General features: G+C 40.3%; 1 protein-coding gene across 1 annotated transcript in view; it reads left to right on the forward strand.

Annotated features, from left to right (window-relative positions):
* Positions 1 to 15191, forward strand: part of SUGCT (succinyl-CoA:glutarate-CoA transferase) — a 3450745-nt gene that overhangs the window by 2802710 nt on the left and 632844 nt on the right. The window lies entirely within an intron of this gene.

Genomic DNA, 15191 nt, shown 5'->3' on the forward strand with positions numbered 1-15191 from the left:
CCCATGGAAAAGGTCGGGCTAATTTTTTTTACTCACTTATTAGATTGGAGGCCAATATTTCGGCCTAACGCTTTCAAAGATCATGTCAATACCCTAATATTGGTGGTACCGCATAAAGACATTTTTGTTTGTTGTTATATTTATCATACCATTCTTTTGGCGCTTTAGCAATGCCAATTATTGTCAATCCATTAGGATTACGGTCGTGAGATTTTACTTCTGGGAATATTCAGGGTCATAGGTCATATGATGTCACTTCCTCTGATGTTGTTGAGGTCAAAGGGTGTGTGATGTCACTTCCACTACCCCTACCATGTTGGTGGATTGAGGTCCATGTGCCATTCCTTGGAAATCGAAAACATCCTTTCTCTTTTTGGGACTCCCCTTTTTGCTTATGGAAAATACTAAGTCTTCCTTGGCCATAGCTCCAAATCAGTCATAAATGTACCAGATAAATATTCTCTCCTCAAACTTGCACTTACTTGCTTTTGAAGGCAACCCACTCTCTCTCAATATTTTCAACACCCTCAGAGCAACCATAAACTAGTATGTCATCCTGGAAAAATGCAACTTCAGACACGCTACCAATCAAGTCTGACACAGTTCTTTGTAAAACTAAAGGTGAGGTGCTCTTCCTAAACAACATTCTCTTTAAACAATAAACTCCAAAGGGGGTTACGAAATCTTCATGCAGCCTGGTAGCAATGTGAAGTTAAATCAAGCGTGGGGAAAAAGGGGTCCCAAACAACACACACATCATTCCAGCAATGTTGGGCAGGGCAAGGGGAATCTGTCTCCATTAAAAAATGAGTTGATCTCTCTTAGAACGATACAAAGTAAGTTGTCCCTACTGATCTTGTAATCAACCACCAAAGGGGCCAACCACTTGGTAGCCTCTACGTTCTATAATTTTGGATTTTAAAAGAGTGCATTTATATCTATTGTAAAACTGGCTTCGGTGTTTAAAGGAATACTCCTAACTTTTCTCACCATTGTACTACACCATCCTTCAAAACTATGAAGTGGACATATCGTTTGAGATAACCTACTTCATCTCAAATTACTTCTGTAAATTCCTCTTTAAACGTTCTGTTTACTTCCTCAGTACCATTGACTTGCAAGAGAGGATTTACATTAAGAATAAATGAAATGTCTAAAAGTTGTTGGTGTGGCGAGCTGTGAACCTTTTCCCCCACATCATCTACCACCACTAGGACATGGAGTTTGCCCTCATTTGTATCCAATCATTTTGAAGGGTTTGCCACAACAATTGTATGGCTTTACATCAGATCCTTTAGGGGTCACTATAGTTCCAAAGTTTTTAACAACATCTCCACTGGACAATACAGTGAGTATGAGCCTTAGAGACTATCAGTGACTTGATGTCTATATCTTTGAGTATGACATTACCTGTAGGATGACTACAGTCTTGTGTTTGCTCAGGACTAGACACTGATAGATCTTACTCTCCTTCATTTAGTTTATAAATCTTCCCATTTGTTTACCCACTCTAACATGTGGAGTAATGAAATTTAGTACCACAAGTCCTGAACAGAACCTTAACTATTAGACATTCTTTGTAGTTAGCCATATGTTGCACATTTCCACAGTGAAAACACTGTACTTTGAAATTAATATGCTTTTTTTCACTTTCTTTGTATTTGTATGCATACTAAAGCCACTCGGATTTCTTCAGCATATGCATACAAATGTTCTAATTTTTTGGCTGTATGAATACGCTTACTTAACGTTGACATGCCTTTCAATCAGAGATCTTCCCTAATATTTTAATTCCTACAGTGAATGCACTCATAAAATTCATTCCTCATCACCTCATGTCCCTCTGCACCCAGACAATGCATCAAAAGATATGTTTTCGTTTTCACCATTAAACCCGTCCCAGTTACTCTCATTAAGTATGAGAAGACCTTTTTCCAATTGGACCATGTGACTAAAGGCTCACAAGAAGAGGGTGAAAGAAATTTGGAAGAGTTAGATTTTTTTATTTTACACAGATTATTGACAACAGCGAGATAAAAAAACATGCAGAAATAATTATATCCCAAATACGATACCAGATACATGTCCTGTAAAGCAATATTTTATAGAAGCCTGTCAATCAGTGCAAAATAAAACTATTTGTGAGATAAACAACAAAAAAAGCCCCCAAGAAGCAGCCAATAGAAATATGTCAATAGTAATAAAGCTCCAATAACCAAAGTATTGCATCTAAAATTTGGTGTAACTGATGTTAATGAAAGAATGTGATTGAAACACGAGCTTGGGAACAAAATAATGAAAGACAAAATAATGTTATGACTTCACATTACCTGATACTGTCATTAACTGTTTAGAAAAAATAACTTGATCTAAAACTATAAATAAATCAGCACTGGGAATGTTCTTTTTACTCAACTCGTTTCTGATGGGGAATATTCTAGTTCTCTCGCATTGTAGACAACCAGGCAGAGTGAGCACAGAAGGGAAGAATTTTGAGCTGTCAAAAAAACCTAGTACCACAATAGCAGCTTAGATTGTTTTGGAGCAGGAACTTGCTCACAAAACACTGTGAGCAGTACATAGAGATGTTGTATTATATTCAACAGGCTACTGCCAATCGACAGAACATAATAAATGTCCCTTCTGTTGCGGCACTCACTGTATCACTGGGTCAGTCTGGGTCATTTAGATCCCTCAGGATATCGATAAATCCAGAAGCCGGTTACTCTGAAGAATCTTACCTGTAGTAGTGCTCTTCTAGGAGTGCAACTCTGATGACAAATGAAACAATGCAGAATCCAGCTATACCGGGGAATCCTGTGCACAAGTAGCCTGGGGAGTGTGCAGGTAAGCACATGGCATGCTGATTACAGAAATACGATCCACACCACCCATGAGATGGAAGAGGAAGACATTGGGTAGATGGATCACTAATGCACATGACGAGACAGGTACTTAAATGTTGGTCCTAGTTTTAAATAGTATTACAATGTAAAAGGTTAAGAGGGCGCAGAACCTGACAGAATTACGTATGCAATGTAGAACCTAGAACTCCTAGAGAGATGATCCCATCACAAGTCCACAAAAAAGAGACGGGTTTGAAATGTGCTAAACTTCTTGGAAGTTGAAGTGATGTGTCTTTTCCGCTCATCGCAAAAATTAGATTAAATATCAATTATGAGGTTGCAAGCTGTAGTGTATAACAAAATTGACTTTAATCCAAGAGAAGCTCCATCCACAAGCATTCCAGTAGCCAACAACCACAGACAGAACCTGACCTACTGTGTTATATAAACACTGAGCCGCTGACCCAGATGCTACACAGTGGTTACAATGTCAATAGAGCACTGTAGTCCTACGTGAAGGAAGCAAAGTATTTTATTTTGATAATATTGGTCTCAGCAGATCATGTGTTATTTGGCTAGAATATCGGGCTGTGGGCAAAGATTACAATAGCGAAGTTGCAGGACAGTAGAGAACAGCAGAGAGTGAGTTAACGGTATGTGGAAAATGGCCAGGACAAGGAAGGCCGCTTTGTAACTTTCTATCTCAACGTAATAGTCTGAACGTTCCTTAAATGAAACACAACACACCAGCGAGCCACAAATTCTAATATGGGATAAATGCAAAAATAGTGAGGTGCCCAGCTAGTAATCAAGAGGGAATTGCCCAAAATGGCCAGTTGGAGCATCTAATGTTAAAATGCATGCAACATTGAATGGCTTATGTACATTTTTCAAACTTGTAATAGAAATTCGTTACATTCAGATATATTCATCTAATAAGCAGGTGGAGGGATCTTCTCACAGAGAAAATGCAAGGCTCCTTGAAGCAAAGATACAATAAATGAGCATACTGCTGACTTTGATGATTATATAAATCTTCACTTTTGAATGACGCTAGCTAAAGCAAGACACCCAAGAATAAAACATTGCCCATTGCTATTTACATACTGTACTCCTTTATTTACTACAGCCAAAAAAGACCCAAAAAGCTGGTTATTGTGGAGTCAGTCCAGCACCACCCATGGCCAACCACTGGTACTGCAACACTCTCCAATAACAAGCATTGGCATAGCCAATATGTCTCGCCTTTGGGACCTTATAAGTGCTTAGGCATGCAACAGTTGAAGTTGTTGTACCAAGGATATTGTGCTGCATAACTAAACACATATGAGGTCCCAAATGTGAGACTTATTGGCTATGCCAATGCTTGTTAGTGCTGGGCCTGCCTTGCCCATCATGCATGATTGTGTTTAATGAGGCCAATATAAAGTCAGGATACCGGTTTGATCTGGAGTTTGGACATGTAGGGCAGGGGTACACGTCATTTAAAATGTAGCAGCCTATTCTAGTCATAATAATCGCCATTTAAAGGTGGTATTTCTTTTCTCCAGCTTTTTCCCTATGAAGAATAGCAATGGTTTATTTTACCCTAGCAATCTTTTATCATAAACTGTGACACACTTTCCCTTCTCATTTACCAAATCTCTATTACTCTGATAAACATAAAATTGAGTACAATTGTGGATACAGATGCCGGCTGCTCAAAGCCTGGCATTTCAGCAGTCAGAGATCCGTCTTAGGTGACTGCCAGACCAGTGTCACAGATGCAATTAGAGGTCATGTTGGTGGTAAGTCTGCTGTAGATGCCGGGAGATGGGAACAGTTGGCGATAGAGTGGAGACCTGAGAGGGCTTACCTGCTGTTAGTGTCACATAAAGCCCTAACATGGAATAGAGAACTTACATCTTACCAGAGTGGCTCCAGACTCTTGTATGAAGAACCTAACTCAAACTACAACAGAACCCATAGCTGCAGTATGTCGAGAAATATTACTATTACCTTTCTAAACATTTTATTGACGTTTTGTATGACCCTCAGCGAGTAAGTAGGGAACTACTTTTCTATCGTCAACCTCTGCAGTGTTAAATAACTTCCTTTCATTAGTGTTGATTTATGCAGGCAGATAAACAGTAATCTCTGTGGGCACAAGCCAGAGATTGAGGAAGTCCTGTTTGTGCCTTTGGCCACCTCGGCCTACACCAAGATGTCCACACTTGCTGATCCCTTAACAGAATGCTGATAGAAAACCAATAAACAAGGGGAGCCCAGCCAGAGCAGAGCCAATGGCTGTCTCTGACTCTAAGAACTCATGCTCATGTCAAGCCTTGAAAAGACTTGGAATGTTAATCATGCAACAAGAATTATGTTAGAATATGACAAGGTCCTTTCAAAATTCAAGAACATGTATTTTTTTAACACTCAGTTCTTCATCTTAGTACATCAGATTATTGAACAAGTATGTGTTGGAAATAAGAGTTTTTCAGCAAGAACTAAGAAACCTTCCTGACCTGACCTGACCCGCAAACAGGCAAGAACGCGACAAGGCCAGAAAAAGCTTGTTGCCCCAACAACCCTCCACCGGCTGCTGTGTCACTGCCACCAAAATGGTGGACAGTGACACAAAATGCACGGTTTTGTAGCCCCTCAGCCCAACCAGCCCAAACACAGCCCAACTCCCCGCCCCCAGCCCAACTAGCCCAACTCCCTTGCCACTGTTGTCCCATGTCCCCTCCTACCCCCTCTGGGCCCCAAAACCCCCCCGGGGGCGGCAGGCCTCCCGTTGGTCGGACGCCCGCCCAAAAGCCCCATTCTCCAGATCCTATTATAAGGTGCTAAGTGCAATTCGAAGGGCGTTTTTTCCCCAAACGAAGTACGTAAACATGGACTCCAGCTTTATCGAAAAAGGGTGCTGTTAAAACACACGGAATAGCAGAGAATAAAAAATTTAACAGCAGAACAGACATCTTAATCAGCAAAACCCTCCACATAATAGTTAATGAGAGAGAGTTCCCGAGCAGCAATAGATCCTGTACTTATAAATGCAGCGTAGAGAAATTTAAATCATACAAGTCGGCGATTTGTTGGCGAAAAATAATTTCCAAGTATTTTTTTTAGTTGAGACTTTATGCTTGAAATGATATCAGTGTGCAAGATATCTGACTTGCATCCGCACTGAATTATTTCCATTTTCTTTTTATTAATTTTATACCCGCCAAGAGATTCAAACTGTGCAGAGATCTCAAAGACCTTTGCTTGAACTCCCTTATCACAACCTTCCTGCACATAAACAATAATTCCCCTCAACGCAGGCACCCTTGCACTATGGTGCAAGGGTGCCTGCATCGACGCATTGCCTCATTGTAGATATTACGCATCCCTGTGCTTCGGAATTAAAGCAGCATGGCACAGCCAAATGGCTTGCAGCACCATGCTGTGTTAACTCCTTATATGTGAGAGCACTAGTATCCTAAATGATTGTGTCATTTGCAATACATTCTTGGTACGGTTTCTCAATCATGTATCGATGTAATTACTCATAATTGTTTGTCTTTGGTGTGGGGGAAATGGTCACTCGATGTTATAGCTGACTGATCAGCAGATTCATCCTGGATGATCTCTTCATATAAAGACATTCAATTGAGGTTCCATATACTATCTTCTGGTTTCACAGCTCCTTTGAACAATTTCACTACTCTTAATAATCTACTGCATTTCGACCCTGGCTTGTGACAGGTGCTGTAACCACAGCCATCTAATTTACCTTTACGTTACAAAGAGAGACAGCTTTATATATGTCATAGTTCTCCATCTTAGTCGCTTTTTTGGATAACTCTCTCTCCTTACTCTGCACTTTAGTTTCCCACTCCTGGAATCTCCTGTTTTATTTATCATCCATGAGGGAGAGGGCATACATCTATACATGCATTTCTCCCTCTGAATTTTTTTAAGTATTTCCACGTGGAGAAAACCTGAAGGCGTCTACCTTCACAGCAGCCCCCATCACATCCCTTGACCAATTTAATAGTCTCTTTAAGCCTCCTTTAAATCTCTTTATCATCCAAATTGATTTTTGGATCATAAGGTGAAGTTTTCTTGTGTGTGATTCCATTTTTTCTGGCGAGAAACCACTCCATTTCCTTAGGAGGAAAACAAACCTCATTCTCGATTCATATTACTTTGGAGTTCCCCTTTTTCATACATACCTGATGTAAAAACGTTTTGTCTGACTGTGGGTTGATTTATTCTACCCCTGCTACCTGGAGTAAGTAGCTATTAGCACCAGCACATAATTAGGCACCTTTCCCTTTGGATCAGTTCCAATATGTCATGGGCAATCTCCTCCCATTGACCAGAAGGTATCTGTCTACAAACCACAGGAGACATTCTCACCTTTAGCACCGTATTGCTAAGAGAGGTATCCATGCAATCTCGTACTACTCTCTTGACTTGCAGATCAATCCCAGGTGACCAATAGTTGCATCTGAGCCTCTCTTTCGTTTTGAAAATATTAAGATGTCCTCAATTTGTCAAATTGATCAAACTGTTTCTAAACCCCAAATAGGGAACCTCTGAACAACAGACCTCGTTGAATCAATAAGTTTTCTTTGATGTTCCAGAAAACTTATTTTTCTCTTTAGATTTCTCGAGGATGATCATTTATTGTTTATTAGATCACAGACCTCTGACAAATCCTGATTGTTTCTTATTTCCTCACCCCATTTCTCCTCTGCCACACATCCTTCAGTGATCACACATACTTTATCTTGCACATCAAAGAGTGAATCTTCTAACTCTGCTTCCTCAACCTCATAGTCATCAACCAATCTTCAAAGCCAATCTTTTGATTTGTCATATGACCCATATTTCAGCTACAAAATCTTGCAATGCAGCACAGCTTCTACTTATCCTTGAGAACACAGCATCAACTCCTCTTTCAGAGGCTTGTGGTCTATAAGAACATTAAAAGCTGCACCCTACTGAACATTTACTTAGATTACTTAATATCCCAGAAGATAGAAAGAGCCTCTTTTTTAATTGTTGAGCAATTTGTCACTGCCTCCTTCAGAGCATATGAAGCTAAGGGAAGGTGATTTCGATTATGTTTTTTTTCAGTACAGTTTTTAGTCCCCAATCACTAGTGTCTGTGGTATGACTACATCTAAACCCTGGAATAAAGCTACATCAACTGGGAGCATTAATGAGGAACCTTTTGATCCCAAAAACTCTTCTTCACATTCTTCTGATCATGCACAGTCAATGTCTTTCTTGAAGAGACTTCACTTGCTTGCAAAGCCCATTACAAACTCCATGGACTTCACTTAAGGGTCATTAGGGGTTGCAGCTACAACTCCAGGCTTCCTCCTTGTGACCCCTGGCACTGTCTTTGTGACCATCTAGCCTCACAGGTGGTAGAATTAGTGCCAAGAGCCTAGGACCGCCATTTTAGCCCTACTAAGATTCATTTTAGAGCACCGGCCCTTCTTTCAGAGCAGCACAGTGGACTTTGTAGGGCTACTCTTACTGCAAAATGTATACTCAGTATCACTGTTTACTGTTTTTTCATTTGGCAGAGTTGGGATATTTTAATTGTAATAATTTATATGAATTTTGGTTGCACCGATGTCATCTCAGCGGTAGCACTTATAAACTACATCTGCATTTCTTGCTTTCATGTTTTGAGCCTGCCTGCCACACCCATGCACAAAAACTCACATGTACATCCTTCCAACCATTCAAGTGCAGATTTCTGTTGCGTAGTAGTCTATGAAGGGGAAGAGTCAAGTTGGCAGCACAAGCGAGGAGGTAAGACCTTTCTGGTATACTTGGATTGGCTCATGTCCTATCTGAGGTAGTGGAACCTAAATGTAGAAAAAAGGGGAAACAACACTTACAACGCAACTTTTACAACGCACTACCTTTACAACAAAACTTTTACAATGCAACATCCATTACAAGGCATGCCATCACAACGCAACCATTACAACGCATGTCACTACAACGCATACCACTACAACACATGTCATTACAACGCAGTCATTATAACGCATACCATTACAATGCATACCTACACTATCCAACACTTGCCATACTGTTGCACCCCCTGGAGTTAGAATAGTAATTTTTACCCCTACACTATCCAATACTTACCCTACTGTTGCACCCCCTGGAGTTAGAATAGTAATTTTTACCCCTACACTATCCAATACTTGACATACATTTAATGTAATGGTATGCGTTCTAATGGTATGCATTGTAAATGTAGTATGCGTTGTAGTGGAATGCGTTGTAAAGGTAGTTTCAAAGAAACCGTTGTAATGGCATGAGTTGTAATGGAATGCATTGTAATGGATGTTGCGGTGTAAAAAATGTGTTGTAAAGGTATGCGTTGTAAAAGTATGCGTTCTAACGACATACATCAAGAAAAAAGAGCTGCTAATACTAGTGGCTCAGATCGGATTTTTTGAGGTGAGCAACAAAAGCAACATTGAAGAATCAGAATTCGGCATCACCCTGCTATGAACTGTAAACACATGCAAGACCTTGCCGGCCGACTGGGGTGGATTAGGCTGAAGCAAGGTATGTACTAAACTGTGTGCATATTTGTATTCCATTTAATTGAAATTACAGAAAAAAGAGGGATCCATGACTTTGTATGCCTAATCTACTATACACGAGCATTTCCAGGGCATGTGTTGCAGGGAATAGCAACGTGGCCTACATAGCTTTGCAGCTCCCAGCAGAGTGACAAAGAGCGACAGATTACATTACTAAATTCTGTGCTCTTGTTTTTCATTCTGCCCAAAACACCCACTACCGTATTCAGAAGGCTCAGGCGGTGCCAGCTGCATTCCCTTCGCCAGCCCGGCACACTGTAACCATCAGCTGTGCCCAGGGGTCTTGAGGGGCTCTGCCAGGGAATTTAACCCAAAACCTTTAATGGACTCCTAATTCTGTTTATTCGTATTAACATAGTAGTTCCGCCACCCTGGTTGACAACAGAAAGTTTACGTAAAAATTTGCTCTTTTATCATGCCTGCACTGCACTTACGGTCAAACATTCTGGCGCTGCATGTTGTTCCTGCCCAGGTGTAATTTTTTAGGTCGAGCCTGGGCAGCGCATGCTCTGTTCTGCGAGTCATGCTGTATTGGAGTATGAAATAGAAGTCCATCCCACTCAACACCTATATTTGCCATTGGCTTGTGTCATTGTCCTTCGTAAATGCTGGCTTCAGATTCATTATTAGGCTTGTTGGTCCCTCCTTTGTACCGACTTGTCTTCATTCTTAACTTCCCATGACGACTAACCCTTTTACTTCAGTTGTTACACAGTAAGTCTTTTTTAGTCTGTAAGCACTATTTTCTTTAAATAGTTTCTCCTACATGTGCCATGCGGGCTTTCACTTTCTAAGCAGCTGATGACAATGGTGGCCACTTTTTTGAATAGGTCCCGCATTAACAAGAGTTTGAGCTATTGACATTGTAAATTACAATTTTGTTTTTTATGTGTTAATTATTAAACCATATAAATAAAAGGCATTGTCTTTTACAATGCCAATAGCTTAAACTCTCACAAATGCGAGACCTATTGCATTGCAAATGCTTGTTGTAGATATGATGCTGCTGGCCTTAAAGTGATCGAACATTACTATGTTTTTTAGAACATTTTGGTGACAATTGTGCCAGAAAAAGCAATATCGATTACATTTTTATCAACGTTTTCTAAGGGGGAGAACCCCAAACCCCCATGGAAAAGGTCGGGCTAATTTGTTTTACTCACTTATTAGATTGGAGGCCAATATTTCGCCCTAATGGTTTCAAAGATCATGTCAGTACCCTAATATTGGTGGTACCGCATAAAGACATTTTTGTTTGTTGTTATATTTATCATACCATTCTTTTGGCGCTTTAGCAATGCCAATTATTGTCAATCCATTAGGATTACGGTCGTGAGATTTTACTTCTGGGAATATTCAGGGTCATAGGTCATATGATGTCACTTCCTCTGATGTTGTTGAGGTCAAAGGGTGTGTGATGTCACTTCCACTACCCCTACCATGTTGGTGGATTGAGGTCCATGTGCCATTCCTTGGAAATCGAAAACATCCTTTCTCTTTTTGGGACTCCCCTTTTTGCTTATGGAAAATACTAAGTCTTCCTTGGCCATAGCTCCAAATCAGTCATAAATGTACCAGATAAATATTCTCTCCTCAAACTTGCACTTACTTGCTTTTGAAGGCAACCCACTCTCTCTCAATATTTTCAACACCCTCAGAGCAACCATAAACTAGTATGTCATCCTGGAAAAATGCAACTTCAGACACGCTACCAATCAAGTCTGACACAGTTCTTTGTAAAACTAAAGGTGAGGTGCTCTTCCTAAACAACATTCTCTTTAAACAATAAACTCCAAAGGGGGTTACGAAATCTTCATGCAGCCTGGTAGCAATGTGAAGTTAAATCAAGCGTGGGGAAAAAGGGGTCCCAAACAACACACACATCATTCCAGCAATGTTGGGCAGGGCAAGGGGAATCTGTCTCCATTAAAAAATGAGTTGATCTCTCTTAGAACGATACAAAGTAAGTTGTCCCTACTGATCTTGTAATCAACCACCAAAGGGGCCAACCACTTGGTAGCCTCTACGTTCTATAATTTTGGATTTTAAAAGAGTGCATTTATATCTATTGTAAAACTGGCTTCGGTGTTTAAAGAAATACTCCTAACTTTTCTCACCATTGTACTACACCATCCTTCAAAACTATGAAGTGGACATATCGTTTGAGATAACCTACTTCATCTCAAATTACTTCTGTAAATTCCTCTTTAAACGTTCTGTTTACTTCCTCAGTACCATTGACTTGCAAGAGAGGATTTACATTAAGAATAAATGAAATGTCTAAAAGTTGTTGGTGTGGCGAGCTGTGAACCTTTTCCCCCACATCATCTACCACCACTAGGACATGGAGTTTGCCCTCATTTGTATCCAATCATTTTGAAGGGTTTGCCACAACAGTTGTATGGCTTTACATCAGATCCTTTAGGGGTCACTATAGTTCCAACGTTTTTAACAACATCTCCACTGGACAATACAGTGAGTATGAGCCTTAGAGACTATCAGTGACTTGATGTCTATATCTTTGAGTATGACATTACCTGTAGGATGACTACAGTCTTGTGTTTGCTCAGGACTAGACACTGATAGATCTTACTCTCCTTCATTTAGTTTATAAATCTTCCCATTTGTTTACCCACTCTAACATGTGGAGTAATGAAATTTAGTACCACAAGTCCTGAACAGAACCTTAACTACTAGACATTCTTTGTAGTTAGCCATATGTTGCACATTTCCACAGTGATAACACTGTACTTTGAAATTAATATGCTTTTTTTCACTTTCTTTGTATTTGTATGCATACTAAAGCCACTCGAATTTCTTCAGCATATGCATACAAATGTTCTAATTTTTCGGCTGTATGAATACGCTTACTTAACGTTGACATGCCTTTCAATCAGAGATCTTCCCTATTATTTTCATTCCTACAGTGAATGCACTCATAAAATTCATTCCTCATCACCTCATGTCCCTCTGCACCCAGACAATGCATCAAAAGATATGTTTTCGTTTTCACCATTAAACCCGTCCCAGTTACTCTCATTAAGTATGAGAAGACCTTTTTCTAATTGGACCATGTGACTAAAGGCTCACAAGAAGAGGGTGAAAGAAATTTGGAAGAGTTAGATTTTTTTATTTTACACAGATTATTGACAACAGCGAGATAAAAAAACATGCAGAAATAATTATATCCCAAATACGATACCAGATACATGTCCTGTAAAGCAATATTTTATAGAAGCCTGTCAATCAGTGCAAAATAAAACTATTTGTGAGATAAACAACAAAAAAAGCCCCCAAGAAGCAGTCAATAGAAATATGTCAATAGTAATAAAGCTCCAATAACCAAAAGTATTGCATCTAAAATTTGGTGTAACTGATGTTAATGAAAGAATGTGATTGAAACACGAGCTTGGGAACAAAATAATGAAAGACAAAATAATGTTATGACTTCACATTACCTGATACTGTCATTAACTGTTTAGAAAAAATAACTTGATCTAAAACTATAAATAAATCAGCACTGGGAATGTTCTTTTTACTCAACTCGTTTCTGATGGGGAATATTCTAGTTCTCTCGCATTGTAGACAACCAGGCAGAGTGAGCACAGAAGGGAAGAATTTTGAGCTGTCAAAAAAACCTAGTACCACAATAGCAGCTTAGATTGTTTTGGAGCAGGAACTTGCTCACAAAACACTGTGAGCAGTACATAGAGATGTTGTATTATATTCAGCAGGCTACTGCCAATCAACAGAACATAATAAATGTCCCTTCTGTTGCGGCACTCACTGTATCACTAAGTCAGTCTGGGTCATTTTGATCCCTCAGGATATCGATAAATCCAGCAGCCGGTTACTCTGAAGAATCTTACCTGTAGTAGTGCTCTTCTAGGAGTGCAACTCTGATGACAAATGAAACAATGCAGAATCCAGCTATACCGGAGAATCCTGTGCACAAGTAGCCTGGAGAGTGTGCAGGTAAGCACATGGCATGCTGATTACAGAAATACGTTCCACACCACCCATGAGATGGAAGAGGAAGACATTGGGTAGCTGGATCACTAATGCACATGACGAGACAGGTACTTAAATGTTGGTACTAGTTTTAAATAGTATTACAATGTAAAAGGTTAAGAGGACGCAGAACCTGACAGAATTACGTATGCAATGTAGAACATAGAACTCCTAGAGAGATGATCCCATCACAAGTCCGCAAAAAAGAGACGGTTTTGAAATGTGCTAAACTTCTTGGAAGTTGAAGTGATGTGTCTTTTCCGCTCATCGCAAAAATTAGATTAAATACCAATTATGAGGTTGCAAGCTGTAGTGTATAACAAAATTGAGTTTAATCCAAGAGAAGCTCCATCCACAAGCATTCCAGTAGCCAACAACCACAGACAGAAACTGACCTACTGTGTTATATAAACACTGGGCCGCTGACCCAGTTGCTACACAGTGGTTACAATGTCAATAGAGCACTGTAGTCCTACGTGAAGGAAGCAAAGTATTCTATTTTGATAATATTGGTCCCAGCAGATCATGTGTTATTTGGCTAGAATATCGGGCTATGGGCAAAGATTACAATAGCTAAGTTGCAGGACAGTAGAGAACAGCAAAGAGTGAGTTAACGGTATGTGGAAAATGGCCAGGACAAGGAAGGCCGCTTTGTAACTTTCTATCTCAACGTAATAGTCTGAACGTTTCTTAAATAAAACACAACACATCAGCTAGCCACAAATTCTAATATGCGATAAATGTTAATGTTAATGTTAATGTTAATGTTATGGGTGTCTTATATAGCGCTCAGCTACTCCGAGGAGTGTCCCGGCGCTTTCAAACCCACAGCAGACTACAGAGGGCAGGCAGAAAAATGGAGAAGAAGCAGGCGGATCACTGTCCATAGAGCCACGTCTTCAGACCCTTTCTGAAGGCCAACAAGTTAAGAGTACAGCGGAGTGACAGAGGGAGGGTGTTCCAGAGCTGGGGAGCCAGACGTTTAAAAGAGCGTCCCCCAACCCTTGCTTTCCTAACAGCAGGGACAATGGCAAGACCAAGAGATTCCGATCTAAGGGATCTAGTTGGTTTGTAGAAAGCAAGACGTTTCTGAATATATTCAGCTCCCACAGCATGGAGAGCCTTATGCGCCAGCGTTAGTGTTTTAAAAACAATCCGCTTCCGAATAGGGAGCCAATGAAGGGAGTGTAGTAGATCCGAGGCTCTCGCTCGACGGGGAAGGCCAAAAATCGACCGCGCCGCCGAGTTTTGGACCACCTGAAGTTTTTGTAGTAGGTAATCCGGAAGACCTAAGTATAAAACATTTGAATAATCCAGCCTAGAACATATAAGAGCCTGCACCGTAGTCTTCCTATGCACCAGTGGGAGCAGAGGAAGGAACTTGGGTAACATTTTCAGGAGACCATAGCAAGTGCCAGTCCGACCAAGGATCTGGGACTTAAGCGATAAGCTGGTGTCAATTTTGACCCCCAAGTTCTTAGCAGCCAAGGAGGAGGACACAGGAGGGAATAGTGAGGTGCCCAGCTAGTAATCAAGAGGGAATTACCCAAAATGGCCGGTTGAAGCATCTAATGTTAAAGTGCATGCAACATTGAATGGCTTATGTACATTTTTTAGACAAGTCTGTAGGGCACAAACTTGTAATAGAAATTTGTTACATTCAGATATATTCATCTAATAAGCAGGTGGTGGGACCTTCTCACAGAGAAAATGCAAGGCG

This window comes from Lissotriton vulgaris, chromosome 4_1 (assembly GCF_964263255.1).
Source record: "Lissotriton vulgaris chromosome 4_1, aLisVul1.2, whole genome shotgun sequence".
Taxonomy (NCBI): domain Eukaryota; kingdom Metazoa; phylum Chordata; class Amphibia; order Caudata; family Salamandridae; genus Lissotriton; species Lissotriton vulgaris.